The sequence below is a fragment of the Argopecten irradians genome, chromosome 3, assembly GCF_041381155.1.
Source record: "Argopecten irradians isolate NY chromosome 3, Ai_NY, whole genome shotgun sequence".
Classification (NCBI taxonomy): domain Eukaryota; kingdom Metazoa; phylum Mollusca; class Bivalvia; order Pectinida; family Pectinidae; genus Argopecten; species Argopecten irradians.
The window spans coordinates 58118967-58137810 of record NC_091136.1 but is presented as its reverse complement, the minus strand read 5'-3'; the positions used below and the strand labels follow the sequence as shown (position 1 = coordinate 58137810).

At 40.2% G+C, this 18844-nt stretch overlaps 1 long non-coding RNA gene across 1 annotated transcript; it reads left to right on the top strand.

Annotated features, from left to right (window-relative positions):
• Window positions 1-1907: 1907 nt before the first annotated feature.
• On the top strand, window positions 1908-12076 carry LOC138320104 (uncharacterized). The gene is made up of 3 exons (XR_011208096.1): window positions 1908-2059; window positions 11682-11745; window positions 11926-12076. It is a non-coding gene; the product is annotated as an uncharacterized lncRNA (long non-coding RNA).
• The last annotated feature ends 6768 nt before the right edge of the window (window positions 12077-18844 follow it).

Sequence of the window (18844 nt, the reverse complement as noted above, 5' to 3'; positions counted from 1 at the left end):
AAAATCTTTTGAACAGACCCGTTGTTTGTGGCTATAACATTCAAGTGAACGGTAATCTTAAAGCCTATTTGTGATTTGATTTATTGTAATGGTAGTGCAGTATAATTAATCCCAGACCTATTAATCCGCCATCTCTATTTAATAGATTCCAATCCTTACTAATAGGATTATCACAATTTAACTGCTGTTAGGGACGATTAGCCGAGGCGACCTAGAGGCACTGTACAGTTAAGTATGGTCTCTAAATGTTCCCACCTAGCCGTGAGAAGTATCCACCATAAGAGAAGTATCTATCAGCAGTGAAAAGCAAATGCTGCCCATGGTCCCAGGGGTTCGTAAGCGATAGTGCGAATAACATCTGGACCGAGGATGGGGTCAGGATGAGCTATTGTCATCATGCACCGTCCGCCGTGCGCCATGCGTAAACCTTTCATCTTTCAATTCTTTTTTTTACCCTGAGCCTTCCTCAACAGGACACTGGTATAAGCCCTGCTCAAGCAATGTTTGGCCGAACAACACGTACATTCATTCCGAGTCTACATTCATCGGCACCCAAATCGATGATAACAAAGAAATGCGAGACGCGTCGACAGTCGGTGAAAAGGACTTTTGATAGACATTCACGTCCGCTATCAGAACTAAGTGCGAGGCAACCTGTGTATTTCCAACACCTGGAAGGTGAAAAGTGGAAACTTGGAAGTGTGAAGGAAAAAACTGGCCCAAAAACCTACATAGTTGAAGGTACAGATGGTGGTACTTATCGGAGGAACCGTGTACACATGAGACCAACATCTGTAGTGGCGCGACCGCGGGAGTTATCTCCATTTCGCGTACCAGAGATTACACCTCAAAACACATCTCATGATATTAGCCCATCACAAGACGAGCTTCCTCAACCAGTAACTCCGCGAACGCGTTACGACAACAGGATCGCGAAAGGAGAGACATTGAACATTCCATCAAATGTAGTGCCAGGAACGCCAGCTACAACTAGAGACGCTCGTCCTAAACGTGATCCAAAGCTACCTTCCTATCTGAAAGACTATGTCACTTAACTCTCATGTTAAGGTGCGGATCAGAGACTTTGTTCATTTTGTTTCAATAGAGTTATGTTGCATTGATTTTTAGTTAACACAAGTGTTGAAATGATCAGTAAGAGTTAAAAGACTGTTTTAATGCTGTTATTAAGAGTTTTGATATTTTGAAGAAGTTCGATATTTAGCTTAGGTAATGCTTGAATTTCAATCTGCTTATTTTCTTGTGGAACATGGTTAAGTGTACATGAGTATCAATTGAGAAATATGTTAAGCAGTATATTTGAAATTCGTTCAAATATTTGGAGAAGAAGGGATGTTGATGATAGGTTACGTTTCGTTATATGTTGCGTTCCGCTATTAGGTATTCTATCAACCCGATCCGGAAGTTATTAGAACCATGTACCAAGAATGCTTTATTAAAAATGGCTACCTGTTAGTATGCCTCGTGGTTTTCTTTACCTCACAACACATTGTCCCGTTAAACAATACAACGAACTTATCAATATTCCGGCTTATCGGTTTGAAACAAACATATATGCAAACACAATACACAAAATCCACACTCACATCCATGCAAACACCCACTCTCGCCATACTTACATGTACACCCTCACACACAACAACCCTCGTAAGTATACATAAGACTAGAGTATGGGACAAGGAAGTAATTCCAAACGTGTGGACAAAAAAAATTGTCAAATTTTCCAGGCGATCTGCCCCTTTATCAAGACATACAAAACGAACACGATTACATAATTGGATACGAACAATAATGCGGGACAAAGTAGACAAATATTTAACTATACTGCACAATGAACCCTTTCAGCAAGTGGCAGCCGAAGGCCGGATCTACCAAAATGTATCCATGCTGTTCGACAGAACGCTAAAAACGCTATCCTTTGGGATAGCGGGTCTGTAGATAGGTAATCCAGAATCTCTCTCTCTCGATTGACACTTGGTTTGTGTCCAGTAGGAACAGTGCTCAATTGCAATCATCTGCATGTCTTTCCAACTATGGCTGGGTAAGTTGAAATGTTCTGTTTGATAGACCAGCAGCATTAGCAAGAGAAGGAAGTTTGCTGCTCACTACAATGTCTTTTACATCTTTTTGTCTGCGGTAGGCTAGTAGCGGTGGTTCTGGGAAAATCCGCCTAAGTTTTGTTGCTAACTAAATGATTTTTCAGTGGTTCCTTAGGATGGAATGTTACCACACAGGGAACACATTGAGTGGTAGTTCTGGTTTGGTATATGAGGAGATTGGCTCTATCTAGGGCGCGGACCTTCTCGATTTCTTGGTCGATCAGATCCAATTTGTATCCTCTAGAGAGAAGGTGGCGTTTCATCTCTTCGCACCGGCGTTCGAAGGTGGTATTATCGGACACTATTCGACGGATTCGTAAAGCTTGTGAATAGGGAATGCTTCTGGAGGAATGCGAGGGATGAGAACTAGTGGGACGGAGGTATAGACGATAATCAGTAGGTTTGGAATACTTTGACCCTTAAGACTATGCTAATTTTAACTTTTAACATGTTATTTCTTATTGTATAACTTAAATTGATATACTTTGCTAAATTTGATAACTCTTTTTTGTTCTCTGTTTCTAAAAGTTAAATTAATTTGTACACACTCGGTCTAGTGAAATATTATTTCTTCATAAAACATTTTCTTAAAATTAGATAACACACACATTTTAAAAGGAAATTCATCTTCAATGTTCTCGCTGTTACAGTTCCTGGATGTTCTTTCATATCTTTCTAAATTGTTGTACCTGCCCGTTTCAATATTTAATTTGTATTTTTGTTATTTCTTTTAAATTCATGAAACCAATTGGTTTTGTTAAATAAGGTTGTAAGCGGAAATTTTGACCAATAAACTTGTACAATGAACAATATGAAGATGAAGTTTTTTTTATACATTCCTGCTTGAACATATCAGATAATTTATATTTTATAACATTGATTATATAGTCAGTTGTATATAAATCCCCAAACGGCCACATATACCCTACCCTATCCTAAATAATTCATTTCCTACTTCATCCAATCATTCACTTCTAATATTTCCTGATAGCATGCATTCAAAGCACAGTTGTCAGTCTGTTTAAATTTAATCCAATATTTGAAAATTTTCAGTTTTCTCCCTATTTCAGAAGACATTTTCCTTAATTCTTGATAAACCATAAAATTTGCTGCAGTTTTTTAATGCCAAATACAAAAACTTCAATGATTTTCAATGTCAGGAGCCTTATGAAACCCCCAACCTTCAGCTCCATGATTAACAAGAGGCCCACGGGCCCTTTACGGTTACATGATATTTGATAAAAATAGCTATGTCAATTACTAGCCAACTGATGTCTTTTTTACATGAAATAGCTCTACACACAAAGTTTCATTAAGGTTGGTGCATATTAACTGGTATTATCGTGTTCACAAGGTTCAATAATTAGTATCGTAAAGTGCAATAACTCTGTAATTAAGTTAGAGTCGAAACAAGCTGATTTTCGAACTCGTTCAAGATCTTTCCAATGTTAGTTTACATACAAAGTTTAAATTGAGCTGGAGCATATTTACTCAAACTATCGTATTTACAAGGACCAATCGTAATTATTAGTGCAAAGGGCAATAAGTCCGTAAATTACTGTTTGAATCAAGCTCATTTTTCAGATTGTCCGAGATATTTCCAATGTTAGTCTACAAAGTTTAAATATATTTGGTTCATTCAAGGTCACAGGGGTTTAATAGGATAAAATCTTTAACAACTTCTTGTGAATAACTAAGAGGCCTAGAAACGTTATATTAGACTGTGACAGGTCTTGTGACATGCTGGCTTGAAGCGCTACTAAGTCTATTAAAGTGAATTACATTGATCTTCATTCAAGGTCACAGGGGTCAAAAAGGCTTTAATTTTTAAACAACTTCTTTTCAAGAACAGAAACGCCCATGCTACTCATATTTGGCTTGCGGCATGCTGAAATGAAGGTACCAAATTTGTTAAAAATGAATGAACTTTTCATTCAAAGCCATAATGGTCAAATAGGCTAAAATATTAAAACGACTTCTTGTGAATACCTAAGATGTCTAGAGATCTTATACTAGGCCTGTAATCTGCTGGAATGAAGGGCTACCATGTTTGTTCAAATGTAACAAACATCTAGTGGTACTGTACCTGGCAGTAACATCTAGTGGTACTGTAACTGGCAGTAACATCTTGTGGTACTGTAACTGGCAGTAACTTTTAGTGGTACTGTAACTGGCAGTAACATCTAGTGGTACTGTAACTGGCAGTAACATCTAGTGGTACTGTACCTGGCAGTAACATCTAGTGGTACTGTACCTGGCAGTAGCATCTAGTGGTATTGTAACTGGAAGTAGCATCTAGTGGTATTGTAACTGGTAGTAGCATCTAGTGGTATTGTAACTGGTAGTAGCATCTAGTGGTATTGTAACTGGTAGTAACATCTAGTGGTATTGTAACTGGCAGTAACATCTAGTGGTACTGTAACTGGTAGTGACATCTGGTGGAACTATAACTGGCAGTACCATCTAGTGGTACTGTAACTGTTAGTAACATCTAGTGGTACTGTAACTGGCAGTAACATCTAGTGGTACTGTAACTGGCAGTAACATCTAGTGGTACTGTAACTGGCAGTAACATCTAGTGGTACTGTAACTGGCAGTAACATCTAGTGGTACTGTACCTGGCAGTAACATCTAGTGGTACTGTACCTGGCAGTAGCATCTAGTGGTATTGTAACTGGAAGTAGCATCTAGTGGTATTGTAACTGGTAGTAGCATCTAGTGGTATTGTAACTGGTAGTAACATCTAGTGGTATTGTAACTGGCAGTAACATCTAGTGGTACTGTAACTGGTAGTGACATCTGGTGGAACTATAACTGGCAGTAACAGTGGTACTGTAACTGATGTGATACATCTGGTATGGAGTACAGTGTATACTGGCAGTACCATCTAGTGGTACTGTAACTGGTAGTAGCATCTAGTGGTAATGTAACTGGTAGTAACATCTAGTGGTACTGTAACTGGTAGTAGTATCTGGTGGAATTGTAACTGGTAGTAACATCTAGTGATAATGTAACTGTTAGTAACATCTAGTGGTACTGTAACTGGTAGTAACATCTAGTGGTATTGTAACTGGCAGTAACATCTAGTGGTACTGTAACTGGCAGTAACATCTAGTGGTACTGTAACTGGTAGTAACATCTAGTGGTACTGTAACTGGCAGTAACATCTAGTGGTACTGTAACTGGTAGTAACATCTAGTGGTACTGTAACTGGTAGTAACATCTAGTGGTACTGTAACTGGTAGTAACATCTGATGGAATTGTAACTGGTAGTAACATCTAGTGATAATGTAACTGTTAGTAACATCTAGTGGTACTGTAACTGGTAGTAACATCTGGTGGAACTATAACTGGCAGTACCATCTAGTGGTACTGTAACTGGCAGTAACTTCTTGTGGTACTGTAACTGGTAGTAACATCTAATGGTACTGTAACTGGTAATATTATATCGTGGTATTGTATGTGGTACCAACATCTAGTGGTACTGTAACTGGCAGTAACTTCTTGTGGTACTGTAACTGGTAGTAACATCTAGTGGTACTGTAACTGGTAATATTATCTAGTGGTACTGTAACTGGTAGTAACATCTGGTGGTACTGTAACTGGTAGTAACTTCTTGTGGTACTGTAACTGGTAATATTATCTCGTGGTACTGTAACTAATAGTAACATCTCGTGGTACTGTAACTGGTAGTAGCATCTAGTGGTACTGTAACTGGCAGTAACTTCTTGTGGTACTGTAACTGGTAGTACCATCTAGTGGTACTGTAACTGGTAATATTATCTCGTGGTATTGTAACTGGTACCAACATCTAGTGGTACTGTAACTGGCAGTAACATCTAGTGGTACTGTAACTGGCAGTAACTTCTTGTGGTACTGTAACTGGTAGTAACATATAGTGGTACTGTAACTGGTAATATTATCTAGTGGTACTGTAACTGGTACCAACATCTAGTGGTACTGTAACTGGTACCAACATCTAGTGGTACTGTAACTGGTAGTAACATCTGGTGGAACTGTAACTGGTAGTAACATCTAGTGGTACTGTAAGGGTAGTAACATCTGGTGGTACTGTAACTGGTAGTAACATCTGGTGGAACTGTAACTGGTACTAACATCTAGTGGTACTTTAACTGGTAGTAACATCTGGTTGAACTGGAACTGGTAGTAACATCTCGTGGTACTGTAACTTGTAGTGACATCTAGTGGTACTGTAACTGGTAGTAACATCAAGTGGTACGTAACTGGCAGTAACATCTAGTGGTACTGTAACTGGTAGTAACATCTAGTGGTACTGTGACTGGTAGTAACATCTGGTGGAACTATAACTGGCAGTACCATCTAGTGGTACTGTAACTGGCAGTAACATCTGGTGGAACTGTAACTGGTAGTAACATTTCGTGGTACTGTAACTGGCAGTAACATCTCGTGGTACTGTAACTGTTAGTAACATATAGTGGTACTGTAACTGGTAGTAACATCTAGTTGTACTGTAACTGGTAGTAACATCTCGTGGTACTGTAACTAATAGTAACATCTCGTGGTACTGTAACTGGTAGTAGCATCTAGTGGTACTGTAACTGGCAGTGACATATAGTGGTACTGTAACTGGTAGTAACATCTAGTTGTACTGTAACAGGTAGTAACATCTCGTGGTACTGTAACTGGCAGTAACATCTCGTGGTACTGTAACTGGCAGTAGCATCTAGTGGTACTGTAACTGGTAGTAACATCTAGTGGTACTGTAACTGGTAGTAACATCTAGTGGTTCTGTAACTGGCAGTAACATCTCGTGTTACTGTAACTAGTAGTAACATCTCGTGGTACTGTAACTAGTAGTAACATCTCGTGTTACTGTAACTGGCAGTTACATCTCGTGGTACTGTACCTGGCAGTAATGGAATTGTTGAAATGTCATCATTTATGTGACGTCGTGTTATGTTACGTTACAAGTTCATCTGACCTGACTATATCAATTCGATATGATACTTGAATCTTAACAATTCTATAACAAGCGCCATTTGACGCGCTTCATGTTTGGTTACTTCCGGTTCCGCATACCAACAGGCATATAAAAGTTGGCAGATTACATTTAAAGTAAATAACATAACTGGTCTGTAATTAATCAACCTGTTTGATACGTCCTTTTCATGCATGGGTAAACGCCTTCAAACTTTGGTTCACAATACATAATGGTCAATTAAAGACTTACAAAATAAACAACATTTCTAAATGCTAAGGTAATGACAAGTAGTGCCTGTGGGGGCAAATTTCGGTCAAAGAGTAGATAAATGGGAGACACTATCAAAGCAATTTATACCACTAAATAGATGGACTGATACGTAGTAAAAATATCATAAAATAGGAATATTGGTCACACAGCTGTCCACGTATACATTTAACTGTTTCACCCCGATATGTGGGTGGTGAGATGTCGGGTCGGAAGTGGACGGAGAGGTGTGAAAAGCTAGGACCATTAACGTACAAATCAATTACTAACTGTGTCGCCAACACCCGCGAATGTCAACACAGACATGGCCGTCATACCAAATTAATAAAATTTATCCAAAAGGTAAATAAAGTCTGCTGGGGTTGGTCAGAACATACTATCAAGGCCAATATCAATCGGTATTGTTAAACTCTTGCTCAGTTACCTTGCTAGAAGGTACATTTAAATCGTCTGTACACATATCCATCCACTAGCTGACATGCACGTGTAACATTATTGATCTGTTTTCTTTTTCGTATCTTTCTATTCACTCTTCAAACAAAATATGTACACATTTATTTCAAGATTCTGAGATTTCACGCATTGCTATTATCTCTCTACGCCATCTCTATTCTATACACAATCCGATTGGGGTAATATTTACGTTTTTAAATTTCTTATTATCACGGGACTGTAGTACATGAAACGTTGCATTATTCAATAACTAGATATATTTTCATATATACATGTAATGTAAAAAAATCATTTATATTCAATAGTTCTAAATATACTTGTAACGACACAAGTGTTGTAGACTATTTAAGAGTACCATCTAATTTCTTTGAATTAATCACTGATTTTGATGTAATGGCTTTTGACCCTTTACTCTCTGATGTACATAGTAAAATTGTATTTCGTTTAAGTAGTAAAAATAATACTGAACCTTCACCAAGAGAGGATGATCTAAACTTATCTAAAGATAATGCTTACATTAAATGGAGAGCAGATAAACAACAATCCTTTTATAATTATGTACAAGAAGACTGCTGTGAACAATTAGATATTATAAATGAACAGTTAGAATCCTTAACTAAGAAGGAGAATAACAATATCACATCTAAGGATATCGATAATGTTGTAAATGATATCAGTGATCTATTTAAGACATCTGCTAAAAAGGTACAAAAATAGTGCAAAGTATATTAGCCAAACCAATAATAAACCTTGGTTTGGGAGTGATTGTCGTAACAGAAGAAAAGATTTTCATGCAGCTAAAAATAAATATAAACATTGTAAAAATTTAGACAATAAATCAACATTAAAACATGCAAGCAAAAAGTATAGACAAACTTTAAATAAACATTTCATGACGCATAAAGAGAATAAACAGAACGAAATAAGACATACTGCGACATGTAACCCAAAAGCATTTTGGAGGTTATTAAATGATATTGGAGGTCAAATGATTATTTCAAAAATCTTAACAAGGGAGATAATACAGACGAACATTTTGACTTAGATGATGTAAACGATGGTTTGTTTGATGATATATTGAATGATGTAATTACTGTGGATGAAATAAAGCATGCAATTAAAAATCTTAGTAATAATAAGGCAGTTGGTATAGACTGTTTTATAAATGAATACATAAAAAAACACATTTTAATCGTGGAAAAGCAAAATTTATTCTCCAGTAAAGAACAACATATTTTGTCATATCACAGTTGAATATATTTGCTAACACATAACATCCCGAAAATATCCTGCATGTGCCAATTATGTTCACTATGACGTCATCAATATGCAGTTTCCCGCCATTTTTCACAAAAATCCTTGAAAACTCATACTTTTTGAGTGGTTTTCTCTAAAAATGAATGTGGCTGCCTTCGTGGAGCAGAAAGAGATTTTCACACGTTGTGTATCGTGTATTTACGCATATCCATGCAAAATATAAAGTTGCTCCAAGGTGGCGGCCAAATCCATTTCAAGCCTTTTCTAACCTACAGATGATGAATTTCTAGCAAAATTTTGCGAGAAGAGGAAAATCATCAATTTGATGACGTCATAGGTGGAGCACATCGTGTACATGGTTATAAAAAGTTATGGTTTGATGAATGACAAGTATGAGAGTATTTATTGATGTGAAATTGATGTGGATCAGAGTTAATGTTTTTCGGCCTGAAAAATTAAGGCCAAATACTGGTCCTATCATATCTACTCCTTTGTAATAAAACCTTTGTATAAAACAAAGGAGATCCAAAGATCATTATAGAGCGATTAGCCTGGTGTCTTGCTTAGGAAAAGTGTTCGCATCTATTTTGAATACCAGACTTAATAAGTTATCTGATGAACTTCATATCATAAGTGGTGCTCAAGCTGGTTTTAGAAAGCAACATTCTACTGTTGATAATATTTTTGTTTTACATACCCTTATATCTATATATATATCACTCAAGAAAAAATTATATTGCTCTTTCGTAGATTTCCAAAAAGCTTTCAACTCTGTTTGAAGAATAGGATTATGGAAAAAGGTTAAAAAAGTAACATAACCGGGAAAATTCTAAAGGTCATAATTAACTTATATGCCAACACGAAAGCGTGTGTCAAGAAAGGGAATGAACTGACAGAAATATTTGATAGTAATATTGCTCTAAAACAAAGGGGAAATTTGTCACCTTTTTTATTTGCGATTTATCTAAATGATTTAGAAGACTTTTTTCATGAAAACGACGCCAGTTGTCTCCAAACTATGAAAAGCTTGAGTGATGATGTTGGATTGTTTATTAAGATGTTTCTTATCCTTTATGCTGATGACACTGTTATTATTTCCGAATCAGCAGATGGACTACAGACTTTATTGAATATGTTTGAAATATATTGTAATGAGTGAAAACTTAAGGTTAATACGCAAAAAACTAAAGTTGTTGTATTCTCAAAACGGAAGTGTCAAACACGTTTGCGCTTTTTATTTTGCAACGAAGGAATCTTCTACATACTTAGGCATTTTATTTAACTATAATGGTACATTTGCTTAAGCATAAAGTAAATAAGCCGAACAGGCGAAAAAAAACAACTTTATTTGCTTGTTTACAAAAAAAATTCTTTGCCAGTTGATTTACAACTGAAGATTTTTGACAGTCTTGTACAACCTATTCTTTTATATTCTGTTGAAGTATGGCGTTTTGAGAATATTACTATTATTGAAAAAAATCACTTGCAATTCTGTAAACGTTTCTTAGGTTTGAGACGTAGTACACCAAACTTTATGGTCTATGGTGAATTGGGTAGATATGCGTTGAGTATTGAAATGAAATGTAGAATGGTCATGTTTTGGTATAATTTAATTTCAACTGGTAAATTGTCAAGCAAAATATATAAACTAATGAACCAGTTGCATGTAAATGGAAACATAAGTTGTAAATGAATCGATTTTGTGCGAAATATTTTTATGGCTTAAATTTTGTATGGAATATACAGTAATCTTGTACATTGAACAAAATATATTTAAAAATTACCATTAAACAAATACTTCAGGATCAATTTATTCAAAGGTGGTTTGATGATATGAAGTTGTCATCAAAAGGAAAAAAATGTATACAGTTTTTAAAAACAATTTTCAAATGGAGAATTATTTATTGAAATTGAATGAAAAAGATAGAAAAAATATCATTAAATTTCGAACTTCTAATTTACTTTTGCCCGTAGAATCGGGACGCCAGATAATTCAGTGGCGGCCGCCAAATACCTAAATGGCGGCCGCCACATAATTATTTGGCGGCCGCCACTTAATCATCTGGCGGCCGCCAAATAAAACATTTTCGCTATCCTAAATAATATATTCGTACGTGAGCCTAATACGCTTCCGTAAATGTGAGAATGAGCTGTGAATGTGAAATCTGACGGGGTCGTCTCAAAAGTTAGTCGCGTGATGTAAAGTTTGGTATATGTGTGCTATCACAACCTTATTTCAATTGTTACGTTATACATGTATTTACAAATCATCAAATGTAAATTTAAATGTAATAGTGTAATAAAATAATAGAGCCACGTCAGTTTATTAGTTCGTTTACTTTCTCAATTTATGAATCAATTTACGGCAGTCAGTAGATGCAATGCAAATTAAATTTAAAAAAAAAACCAACATACACACACATTTACACACGATTAATATAACGTAACAAACCCAACATCAATCATACTTCAACTCTTATTTCATTTGTGTGTCTTTGAATTGAAGATAAATTGTCACCGGACAGCAGATTCGAAGCTGCTAAGAGCACTCGATGTTCCAGTTCAGAGTCGGACTCCGACTAGATACTTGTATTATTTAAGAAATGAAGTGGTTTATTTTTCAGTCTTTCAGTTTGACAATACGTCCATGGTTTGTACGTCCGACCTTCAGACTAGTCACACGAATATGTAAGTATCTCTTTGTGCCTTGTTATGGTACTGGTCAAATCATAAGATGGCCAGAAAGCAGCAATCTTTGATTTTGACAATTGCAATGATTTTGATAATTGAATTTATTATCACTATTTCTTAGAACGTTTTGAAGTTATTGGTTCCCTATTTCATATGCATATTGTACAATTCATTCAGGTCACGCCATGACATCATTGCTTGCATTGCTGACACGATATTGATAGAGACAACGCCGTGGCGCACAGGGTTAGAGAAAAAGAATCTTTCACCCCATTGGTGTACGAAAGGAAATATCAACTATGCCAAACACTCGGTGTGTCAGCTAACGGATCTTAACCCCCCCCCACCCCACCCCCACCCCCGGGATGAGATTCTCCTATGTAACCCCAAAGAGGGTGAACAATTCTATTAATTTGACATAATCACTGTATGTTGAACGCATATCTCTAACAAATTATAGGTGCCAATAGTGGTATTATCGACTGTAATCATATTTCATATGTACATTGAAGTGTGACAATTGCAAATTGTGCATTGTCCTCTTAAATGACTAATTAAATAAAATTTAATAAAATAAATCAGTTATCTGTTTTATGTTCATTTTTTTAAAAGTGCATATTAGATATAAAAAAAATAAAGTCCTTCATCTTCACAATACGCGCGTCGACCTTATAATAATGTATTCAATATTTCGCATTTGTATAGTAAAATATTAATTTGTATTCGACAATTTGTATTTAAATTCTGGTGTTTTTCAATTGTGATGTAAATGTTAAGATTCTATATGGGAAACAAATATTGTATACAAATATAAATGCTAAAATATTAAAATATAAATATATATTAATGAGAACAATATCTTTTTCACAATCGTAATTTGAAATTGCCGGATTATGAGTTGAAACTGTATAGTCACTTGCATTATTTTGAAACTGACACTGTATAGTTCCTTTCGAGAAAACTGTATAGTCGCTTGTTTTATAGATAAGATACATTTAGTGATAAAATGGATATGATACATCTCCGATGAATGATAAGTTTTATCTATTAAACAAATTCGTAATTTTCTTCAGTAATAAAAGTTAAATACTTCACAATGGTGCCATTATTGGAAATGTTTGAGCATTTATTTTACTTCAGAATAGTAGTATTGAAAATAATTAACTGCCTCCGAAAAAAAATCCTAGGCATTATGCCCTAATTCGAATGAGTTACTGATTGCACAGACAACAAAAGCAAAACAAATTATTTCATATGTGTTTTTGTGTTTATTAGACATATATACACACATCAATTATTATCCAAATGATGATCATAGTAAATACTCTGTTATAAACATTTACATATATGTGTTCGGAAACTTATCACAGCATAACAACTCCACAACATATATTCTTTTCTCCCTTTGGCTTAAACAAAGTTTACGTAATATACGTATAGCTTCATGCGATGCCATTGTGACAGTAAACCAGCCACAGCCTTTAATACCGAGAGTTTCAACATTATACTATCATGTACGTACAAGATACTAACTTGTACCTAAGTGTGCATTGTCCTTTTACATGACTAATTAAATAAAATTTAATAAAATAAATCAGTTATCTGTTTAATGTTCATTTTTTTTAAAAGTGCATATTAAATATAAAAAAATAAAGTCTTTCATCTCCACAATACGTGCGTCGACCTTATATTAATGTATTCAATATTTCGCATTTGTATAGTAAAATATTAATTTGTATTCGACAATTTGTATTTAAATTCTGGTGTTTTTCAATTGTGATGTATATGTTAAGATTCTATATGGGAAACAAATATTGTATGCAAATATAAATGCTAAAATATTAAAATATAAAATTTATCATATACAATTTATATACAATACCAATATATAATCATTGTATATAAATCAAATCTATACAATATTATTGAAACTACAGTGGATATGATTATCCAGTTATTGGATAATAAAACGTTTGATTTGCCATAGTGACATGCATTATAAATTTGAAACACGTAGGAATTCCTGAAATACTTTATTTGTGATGGTGATTTGTTGGTTGCTGCAGAGTTTACTGATAGAGATGGTTTGTCGCGATTTGTGGATGACGTGTAAACTATGGCCAGGACGGTGTTGAATCCCTCAGTGTTGTCTGCACAGTCGATAGTGGGTAGTCAATGACACCCATAAACTAACCAGAGAAATAAATAGTTTGTACATTAATAATGCATGGCTCTGACGTCTCGGGTGTCCGACACGATGTACTTTTAACCTACAGACTTAACAGTTACTGGAGTTGTGACGGAAATAGCTGCCTGATGGAATCAATGTGTAATTAAAGTGCATGTGTTACTGTGTAATTGCATCTGCCATGTCCGGACCAAAATTGTCTCCACAGACACGCCACCTTCCAACAAGTAATGTCTCCGCCGACACGCCACCCTCTAACCAAGTGATATCTCGGCCGACACGCCAACCTCCAACAAGTGATGTCTCCGCCGACACGACACCCTCCGACACGCCATCCTCCAAGTAATGTCTCCGCCAACACGCCACCCTCTCACAAGAAATGTCTCCGCCGACACGCCATTCTCCGACAAGTGATATCTCCGCCGACACGCCACACTCCAACAAGTGATGTCTCCGCCGACACGTTATCATCCAAGTAATGTCCCCGCCAACACGCATCCGACAAGTGATGTCTCCGTCGACACGCCATTCTCCGACAAGTGATGTCTCCGTCGACACGCCAACCTTCAACAAGTGATCTCTTCGTCGACACGCCACCCTCCGACAAGTTATATCTCCGTCGACACGCCACCCTACGGCAAGTTGTGTCTCCGTCGACACGCCACCCTTCAACAAGTGATCTCTCCGTCGACACGCCATCCTCCGACAAGTGATATCTCCGTCAACACGCCATGCTCCAACAAGTGATGTCTCCGCCGACACACCATCCTCATACACACCATTCTCCGACAAGTAATGTCTACGGCGACACTTCATCCTCCGACAAGTCATTATAATGGCTCCGCCGACACGCCACCCTCCGACAAGTGATGTCTCCGCCGACACGCCACCCTCCGACAAGTGATGTCTCCGCCGACAAGCCACCTTTCAACAAGTGATGTCTCTATCGAAATGCCACCCTCCGGCACGCCGATCTCCGACAATTAATGTCTCCGCCGAAACGCCACCCTCCAACAAGTAATGTTTCCGCCGACACGCCAACTTCCGACACGCCATTCTCCGATAAGTGAAATCTCCGCCGACAAGCAAACCTCCAACAAGTGATGTCTCCGCCGACACGAAACCCTCCAACAAGTGATGTCTCTGCCGACACTCAATATCAAACAAGTGATGTCTCCGCTGACACGCCACCCTTCGACACGCCATAATCCAACAATATCTCCGCCGACACGCCACCCGCATATAACACACTTTCCAACAAGTGATGTCTCCGTCGACACGCCACCCCCCGACATGCCATCCTTCGATAAGTTACGCCTCCGACGACACGCCACCTCCGACAAGTATTGTTTCCGCTAACACACCACCATCTGACACGCCATCCTCTGACAAGTGATGTCTCCGCCGACACGTCACTCTCCTATAAGTGATGTCTCCGCCGACACGCCTCCATCCGACAAGTATTGTTTCCGCCGACACGCCATCCTCCGACAAGTTATGTCTCCACCGACACGCCACCTCCAACAAGTTATGTCTCCGTCGACACGCAACCCTCCGACATGCCATTCTTCGACAATTTATGCCTCCGCCGATACGGCCCCCCCCTCCGACAAGTATTGTTTCCGCCAACACGCCATCCTCCGACAAGTTATGTCTCCGCCGACACGCCACTTTCCAACAAGTGATGTCTCCGTCGACACGCCCTTCTCCTCCGAAAAGTATTGTTTCCGCCGACACGCCATCCTCCAACAAGTTATGACTCCGCCGACACGCCACCCACCGACATGCCATCCTCCAACAAGTTATGTCTCCGCCGACACGCCACTTTCCAACAAGTGATGTCTCCGCCGACACGCCCTCCTCTTCCGACAAGTATTGTTTCCGCCGACACGCCACCCTCCGACATGACGTCCTCCGACAAGTTATGTCTCCGCCGACACGCCACCCGCAAATTCTACACTCTCCAACAAGTGATCTCTCCATCAACACGCCATCCTTCGACAAGTGATGTCTTCGCCGACACGTCACCCTCCGACAATTGTTGTCTCCACCGAAAAGTCATCATCCGACAACTAATGTCTCCGCCGACTCGGAACTCTCCAACAAGTAATGTCTTCGCCGACACGACATCCTCCGAAAGTGATGTCGCCGCTGACACGCTATCCTCCAACGAGTGATGTCTCCGTCGACACGCCGCTCTTCAACAAGTGATGTCTCCATCGACACGTCATCATCGGACAACTATTGTCTCCGCCAACACGCAACCCTCCAACAAGTGATGTCTCCACCGACACGCCACCCTCCGAAGGTGAAGACTCCGCCGACACGCCACACTCAAACAAGTAATGTCTCCGCCGACACGCCACCCTCTTACAAGTGATGTCTCCATCGACACGTCATTTCCGACAAGCAATGTCTCCGCCGACACGCCATCCTCCGACAAGTATTGTCTCCGCCGAAACGCCATCCTCCGACAAGTAATGTCTTAACCGACACGCCACTCTCCAACAAATGATTCTCCATCAACACGCCACCCTCTGACAAGTAATGTCTCCGCCAACACGCCACTCTCCAACAAGTGATTTATTCGTCGACACGCCTTCCTTCGACAAGTAATGTCTCCACTGACACGCAACCTTCCGAAAGTGAAGTCTCCGCCGACACGCCACCCTCCGAAAGTGAAGTCTCCGCCGACACGCCACACTCAAACAAGTGATGTCATCGCCGCCACGCCACACTCCTACAATGATATCTCCATCGACACGTCATCATCCGACAAGTAATGTTTCCGTCGACACGCCACCCTCCGACACGCCATCCTCCGACAAGTATTGTCTCCGCCGACACGCCACCCTAAGAAACGCCATCCTCCGACAAGTAATGTCTCCGTCGACACGCCACTCTCCAACAAGTGATTTCTCCGTCGACACGCCATCCTTCGACAAGTAATGTCTCCGCCGACACGCCACCCTCGGACAGATAATGTCTCCGCCGACACGCCATCCTCTGACAAGTAATGTCTCCTCCGACACACCACCCACAGATACTACACTTTCCAACAAGTGATGTCCCCGTCGACAAGCCATCCTCCGACAAGTAATTCTCCGCCGACATGCCACCCTCCGACAATTGATGTCACCGTCGACACGCCATCCTCCGACAAATAATGTCTCCGCCGACACGCCATCCTCCAAAAAGTGATGTCTCTATCGACACGCCATCCTCTCACAAGTAATTCTCCGCCGACACGCCACCCTTGGACAAGTAATGTCTCTGTCGCCACGCCATCCTCAAAGCAGTGATGTCTCCATCGACACGTCATCATCCGACAACGTATGTCTCCGCCGACACGCCACTCTCCAACAAGTAATGTCTCCTCCGACACGCCACCCGTAGATACTACACTCTCCAATAAGTGATATCTCCGTCGACAAGCCATCCTCCGACAACTGATGTCTCCGACGATACGTCACCCTACAGCAAGTGATGTCTCCACCCTCAAACAAGTGATGTCTCCATGTACACACCACCCTTCGACAAGTGATGTCTCCATCGACACACCACCCTTCGACAAGTGATGTCTCCACCGACACGTCATCATCCAACAACTAATATCTCCGCCGACACGCAACCCTACGGCAAGTTGTCTCCGTCGACACGCAACCCTCCAACAAGTGATGTATCCGCTGACACACCACCCTCCAACAAGTGATGTCTCCGTCGACACGCCATCCTCCAACAAGTGATGTATCCGCCGACAAGCCACCCTCCAACAAGTGATGTATCCGCCGACACGCCACCCTCCAACAAGTGATGTCTCCGTCGACACGCCAACCTCCAACAAGTGTTGTCTTCGCTGACACCACCCTCCAACAAGTGATGTCTCCATCGACACGTCATTTCCGACAAGCAATGTCTCCGCCGACACACCATCCTTCGACAAGTAAAGTCTCCGCCGACACGCCATCCTCCGACAAGTATTGTCTCCGCCGAAACGCCATCCTCCGACAAGTAATGTATCCGCCGACACGCCACCCTCCAACAAGTAATGTCTTAACCGACACGCCACTCTCCAACAAGTGATTCTCCATCAACACGCCACCCTCTGACAAGTAATGTCTCCGCCAACACGCCACTCTCCAACAAGTGATTTATTCGTCGACACGCCTTCCTTCGACAAGTAATGTCTCCACTGACACGCAACCTTCCGAAAGTGAAGTCTCCGCCGACACGCCACCCTCCGAAAGTGAAGTCTCCGCCGACACGCCACACTCAAACAAGTGATGTCATCGCCGCCACGCCACACTCCTACAATGATATCTCCATCGACACGTCATCATCCGAAAAGTAATGTTTCCGTCGACACGCCACCCTCCGACACGCCATCCTCCGACAAGTATTGTCTCCGCCGACACGCCACCATAAGAAACGCCATCCTCCGACAAGTAATGTCTCCGTCGACACGCCACTCTCCAACAAGTGATTTATCCGTCGACACGCCATCCTTCGACAAGTAATGTCTCCGCCGACACGCCACCCTCGGACAGATAATGTCTCCGCCGACACGCCATCCTCTGACAAGTAATGTCTCCTCCGACACGCCACCCACAGATACTACACTTTCCAACAAGTGATGTCCCCGTCGACAAGCCATCCCCGACAAGTAATTCTCCGCCGACATGCCACCCTCCGACAATTGATGTCACCGTCGACACGCCATCCTCCGACAAATAATGTCTCCGCCGACACGCCACCCTCCAAAAAGTGATGTCTCTATCGACACGCCATCCTCTGACAAGTAATTCTCCGTCGACACGCCACCCTTGGACAAGTAATGTCTCTGTCGCCACGCCATCCTCAAAGCAGTGATGTCTCCATCGACACGTCATCATCCGACAACGTATGTCT